At 47.3% G+C, this 6,279-nt stretch overlaps 1 pseudogene across 1 annotated transcript; it reads right to left on the bottom strand.

Annotated features, from left to right (window-relative positions):
- Positions 1-3,166: 3,166 nt before the first annotated feature.
- LOC144578738 (steroid receptor RNA activator 1 pseudogene) lies at positions 3,167-4,184 on the bottom strand (annotated as a pseudogene). Its single transcript, XR_013525097.1, has 2 exons — positions 4,175-4,184; positions 3,167-4,069 (listed from the first exon to the last, which is right to left on the bottom strand). The product of XR_013525097.1 is annotated as a steroid receptor RNA activator 1 pseudogene (transcript).
- Between the last annotated feature and the right edge of the window lie 2,095 nt (positions 4,185-6,279).

The raw sequence follows: 6,279 nt of genomic DNA, 5'->3' as shown, positions 1-6,279 counted from the left end.
CTCCTAGTCTCTTTCTGCCTTTGAATAGTGTGGTACTATGTGTTGTCTGGGTTCACCACAGCCACCTCCCTACTTGCTTCAGGATGATGCCAACTCAGGGAGGAGGGCAGTGCCTCAGAAAGAGCAGAGAAGAGGAGCCAGAGCCCTTCCTGTGTTAGATGAGAAAGGATGTGTCCTTACTCTTTGTACCAAGTGGGTTTGGCCAGAACCAAGGTGAGGCAGTTGAGCGCCTAGGACGGAATATTGAAGGAGGTGCTCACTCTTGGATGCTGACGCTGCACTTGCTAATCCTAAGAGTGACTATCTCCTTAAATGTTACACCCCAGGTGCCTCACTCATCTTACCCCGGTCCTGGCTGTGTTTGATTCAGGGCTTTTTGTACTTACAGCTGAAAGATTCTGACTGGTACTCGAATTTAAGGAATGGGGAGATAAGAGGAACCCAGAAAAGGAGATAAAAGGCAGCTGCTCTTATTTGGGCCAAAGCAATGTTATAATATAATATCAGTACGAGGGGTCACCCCAGCCTAATGTTGAAGAAAGTCTTCCAAGTTTGTAGTAGGAGTTTTATTATTTTCATGATTTTCCAAAGAGTGTTACTGCATCTTTTTCTTTTTTCTTTTTTGAGATAGAGTTTCACTCTTGTTACCCAGACTAGAGTGCAATGGCACGATCTTGGCTCACCGCAACCTCTGCCTCCTGGGTTCAAGCAATTCTCCTGCGTCAGCCTCCCAAGTAGCTGGGACTACAGGCGCGCACCATCGTGCCCAATTAATTTTTGTATTTTTAGTAGAGACGGGGTTTCACCTTGTTGACCAGGATGGTCTCCATCTCTTGACCTCGTGATTCACCCGCGTCGGCCTCCCAAAGTGCTGGGAGTATAGGCGTGAGCCACCGCGCCCGGCCATCTTTTTCTTTTCTTTTTGAGACAGAGTCTCGCTCTGTTGTCAGGCTGGAGTGCAATGGTGCAATCTTAGCTCCCTGCAACCTCCACCTCCCAGGTTCAAGCAATTCTTCCTGCCTCAGCCTCCCGAGTAGCTGGGATTACAGGTGCCCACCACCACGCCCAGCTAATTTTTTGTATTTTCAGTAGAGGTGGAGTTTTGCCAAGTTAGCCGAAACTAACTTGGCTGAGGTCAAAAGTTTAAGACCTGAGCCAAGTCTTAAACTTTTCACCTCAGCCAATCTGCCCTCCTCGGCCTCCCAAAGTGTTAGGATTACAGGCATGAGCCACCGCCCCTGGCCTTTTTTTTTTTTTTTAAATGAGACAGGCGCTCAGCCAGGCACAATGACTCACACCTGTAAACCCAGCCCTTTGGGAGACAAGGCAGGAGGATTGCTTGAGCCTAGGAGTTGGAGACCAGCCTGGGCAACATAGCAAGACCTGGTCTCTACAAACAATAAAAAAATTAGCTGTGCATGGCAGCACACACCTGTAGTCCCAGCTACCTGGGAGACTGAGGTGGGAGGATGGCTTGAGCCCAGGAGGCTGAAGCTGCAGTAAGCCTCAATCATAGCTCACTGTAACTTGGAATTCCTAGGCTCCAGGGATTCTCCAACCTCTGCCTCCTGAGCAGCTGGGACTACAGGCATCCACCATCACACCCAGGTAATTTTTTTATATATTTTTATTTTTAATTAATTTATTTATTTTTGAGATGGAGTCTTGCTTTGTCACCAGACTAGAGTGCAGTGGTGTAACCTCAGTTCACTGCAACATCTGCCTCCCAGGTTCAAGTGATTCTCCTGCCTCAGCCCTCCAAGTAGCTGGGACTACAGGTGCTTGCCACCACGCCTGGGTAATTTTTGTATATATATATATACGTATATATATATACGTATATATATATATGTATATGTATATATGTATATGTATATGTATATATATGTATATGTATATATGTATATGTATATGTATATATATATGTATATGTATATGTATATATGTATATGTATATGTATATGTATATGTATATGTATATGTATATATATGTATATGTATATGTATATGTATATGTATATATATATATGTGTATATGTATATATATATGTATATATATATATATATATATATATATTTTTTTTTTTTTTTTTTGAGACAGAGTTTCGCTCTTGTTACCCAGGCTGGAGTGCAATGGCGCGATCTTGGCTCACTGCAACCTCCGCCTCCTGGGTTCAGGCAATTCTCCTGTCTCAGCCTCCTGGGTAGCTGGGATTACAGGCACGTGCCACCGTGCCCAGCTAGTTTTTTGTATTTTTAGTAGAGACAGGGTTTCACCATGTTGACCAGGATGGTCTCGATCTCTTGACCTCGTGATCCACCCACTTCGGCCTCCCAAAGTGCTGGGATTACAGGCTTGAGCCACTGCACCCAGCCATAACTTCTGTATTTTTGGTAAAGATGGATTTTCACCACGTTGGCTAGGATGGTCTTGATCTCTTGACTTCGTGATCTACCTGCCTCAGCCTCCCAAAGTACTGGGATTATAGGCATGAACCACTGCGTCCGACCTATTTTCTAATTTTTTTTAGAGACAGGGTCTTACTATGTTGCCCAGACTTGTCTCAAACTCCTGGCCTCAGGCAGTCTTCCCACCTCTGCTTCCCAAAGTGCTGAGATTGCAGGTGTTAGCCATCATCCTTTTGGCCTGTTACTGTTTGATTTCCTTTCTGACTGAAACTTTTTTTTGTTTTGTTTGTTTTTGAGAGAGAGAGTCTTGCTCCGTCACCCAAGATGGAGTGCAATGGCATAATCTCAGTTCACTGCAAATTCTGCCTCCTGGGCTCAAGCAATTCTCCTGCCTCAGCCTCCCAAGTAGCTGGGATTACGGGCACCTGCCACCATGATCAGCTAATTTTTGTATTTTTGGTAGAGATGGGGCTTCATCACGTTGGCCAGGCAGGTCTTGAAATGCTGAGTGATCTACCTCAAGTGATCTACCTGCCTCGGCCTCCCAAAGTGCTGGGATTACAGGTGTGAGCCACTGAGTCTGGCTTCCTGACTAAAACCTTTTTTTTTTTTTTTAATTGAGTTTCACTCTTGTTGCCCACACTGGAGTGTAATGACACGGTTTCGGCTCACTTCTGCCTCCTAGGTTCAAGTGATTCTCCTGCCTCAGCCTCCCAAGTAGCTAGGATTACAAGCAACCACCACCACACCTGGCTAATTTTTGTATTTTTTTTTCACCACTGACATGTTTTTATTGAAATGCATGTTATGAGTAACACACGAACTCCCTCTGGCCCAGGTGGGACCTCTTCCCTCATAGGTGGGTCAGGCCCAGTGGGACAGTCTCGTTGGTGGTAAGAGGGAGCCAAGTAAGAGAAGGACTCCAAGGAGTAGGTGATGGTGTCGGGTGAGTCTGAGGAACCGACGATTATGGCGCCCGCTGGAAGCCCGGTATGGTCTGGTTCTTCTCAGCTGTGGCTGCAGATTTCTCTTCATTGGCTGCCTCCTCTGAAAACAGACTCTTCTTTCCGCAATTAATCTTTTAACTCCATCCACTGATTGGCCTCAGTCACATGGTCAACCATGAGTGAGCAGTGGATGCCATCTGTTGCATCCCACTGGTGGGTTGAAAGCTCTTGTACCAGTAGAGCCATTCTATTCTTTACAGGTATTGACAACTTTCCTCCAGCCCACTGTTCCTGCAGCAGTGCCAGGCGTCGGCTGATGTCATCACATTCTTGTTTCTTTGTGTGGCCACGGCAGTCTTCCAATGCCTGTTCCAAAGGTCTCAGCTCATCTTCCATCAGAGCCTCAGACTCAACTGGGAAACTTGTGGGCTCCACACCAGAGGCAGGATCACTCCCCACAGGTGAGGACCTGGGAGCCTTACTTGAAGGAGCTGGAGGCCCCATTGAGGGAGGCCCAGGAGAAGTCTCTGAGGCTGGGACTCTGGGGGATCTATCCTGGGGTGTGGCGACCCTCTTGGTGAGTAGTGCGTGCCTGGGTCTGCCGGCCTGGCTCTGCAGCCCGTATGAGAACTGTGGCGGGTCGTTCCAACCTCGCTCCTTGTTGCCTACGGAGGCGAGGGATGTGTGAAGCGAGCCCAGAACTCCACTGTTAGCTTATACTGGGGCTGGGAGACAGAGGGTCCGTATCCCTCACCACCACCTCCGCTAGCCTAGGCCGGGGCGAGGACCCAGCCCCGTAGCCTGCCGGCCGTGCTCACCCGGCTTCATGTACCTATTTTTGTATTTTTAGTAGAGACAGGGTTCACCATGTTGGCCAGGCTGGTCTTATACTCCCGATCTCAGATGATCTGCCCACCTCAGCCTCCCAAAGTGTTGGGATTACAGGCATGAGGCACCACGTCCGGCCATCTGACTGAAATCTTATTCAGTAGAATGTTTGCTAGTGTTCTACTAAAGCACTTAGTTGGATGTTTGTTAATTTTAAACTTTAGGCCAGGCGTAGTGGCTCACACTTGTAATCCAAGCACTGTGGAGGCCAAGGCGGGCGGATCACCTGAGGTTGGGAGTTCAAGACCAGCCTGACCAACATGGTGAAACTGCTGTCTTAAAAAAAAAAAATTTTAAACTTTGTATGATTATCCATTTGTTAAACTGTGCTGTGATCAGAGGATTTGACCTCAACAATTTCTGTTTATTTGGATTTTTATTTATTTTATTTTTTGAGACAGAGTTTCGCTGTTGTTACGAAGACTGGAGTGCAATGACACAATCTCGGCTGACCGCAACCTCCGCCTTCTGGGTTCAAGCAATTCTCTTGCCTCAGCCTCCGAGTAGCTGGGACTACAGGCATGCACCACCATGCCCAGCTAATTTCTGTATGTGTTTTTTTTAGTAGCGGTGGGGTTTCACCTTGTTGACCAGGATGGTCTTGATCTCTTGACCTCGTGATCCACCCGCCTTGGCCTCCCAAAGGGCTGGGATTATAGGCATGAGCCACCGCGCCCGGCCTTGGATTTTTATTTTTTTACTTTTTATTTTTACAAAGACGGGGTTTCACCATGTCGGTCAGGCTGGTCTTGAATTCTCGACCTCAGGTGATTCGCCCGCCTTGGCCTCCAAAGTGCTTGGATTATAGGCGTGAGCCCACCACGCCTGGCCGTTTATTTGGATTTATTTAAAATTTTGTGGGCTGGGGGTGGTGGCTCATGCCTGTAATCCCAGCACTTTGGGAGGCCAAGGTGGGTGGATCACCTGAGGTCAGGAGTTCAAGACCAGCCTGGCCAACATGGTGAAACCTCATCTCCACTAAAAATACAGAAATTAGCCAGGCATGGTGGTGGGCGCCTGTGATCACAACTACTTGGAGGCTGAGGCAGGAGAATTGCTTAAACCTGGGAGGCAGAGGTTGCAGTGAGCTGAGACTGCACCACTGCACTCCAGCCTGGGAGACAGAGAGAAACTCCATCTCGGCGGGGGGGAAAATAATTTCACGGGCCAGTAAAGGATAAATCGCTGTAAATGTTCCAGAGATACTGTGAGTGGCGGTGATGTATTTTATGTAGGTGTAGGACACAGCATGTGTGTGTGTGTGTGTGTGTGTGTGTGTGTGTGTGTGTGTGTGTGTTTGGAGACAGGGTCTCAGTTGCTGAGGCTGGAGTGCAGTGGCTCGGCTCGGCTCAGCTCACTGTAATCTCCACCTCCCGCGTTAAAGCAATTCTCCCTAGTAGCTGGGATTACAGGCACTCACCACTACACCCGGCTAATTTTTGTATTTTTTAGTAGAGATGGGGTTTCACCATGTTGGCCAGGATGGTCTCAAACTCCTGACTTTGTGATCCACCCGCCTCAGCCTCCCAAAATGTTAGGATTACAGGCGTGAGCCACCATGCCTGGCCTACACAGCATATGTTTTTAGACCTTATTAATTCTGCTGTTTAACCCATCTTTATTTTTGTTTATATCTCACAGTCTGATAATGGTATATCATAATATTTTATTACAGGTCACTGAAGCCTCAAACTCCTGAGCTCAAGCCATTCTTCCACCTCAGCCTCCCAAGTAGAGAGGACTGCAGATGCATGCCACCACATGTGGCTAATTTTTAACTTTTTTTTTAGAGTGGGGCTTTGCTACATTGCCCAGGATAATCTGTAACTTCTGGCCTCAAGCAACCCTCCTGCTTTGGCCTACCAAAGCATTGGGATTATAGGTGTGAGCCTCTCAGCCCAGCCTATAATTATGTTTCTATTAGTTGTGTTCCTATAGATTTTTTTTTTTTAAAAGAGACAAGGTCTTGCTGCATTGCCCAGGCTGGAATGCAATGCGTATTCACAAGCGTGATCATATGGTACTACAACCTCAA

The sequence above is a fragment of the Callithrix jacchus genome, chromosome 1, assembly GCF_049354715.1.
Source record: "Callithrix jacchus isolate 240 chromosome 1, calJac240_pri, whole genome shotgun sequence".
In the NCBI taxonomy this organism is placed as follows: Eukaryota; Metazoa; Chordata; class Mammalia; order Primates; family Cebidae; genus Callithrix; species Callithrix jacchus.
The sequence above is the reverse complement of the archived record's forward strand: the minus strand, read 5'-3'. Positions and strand labels throughout refer to the sequence as shown.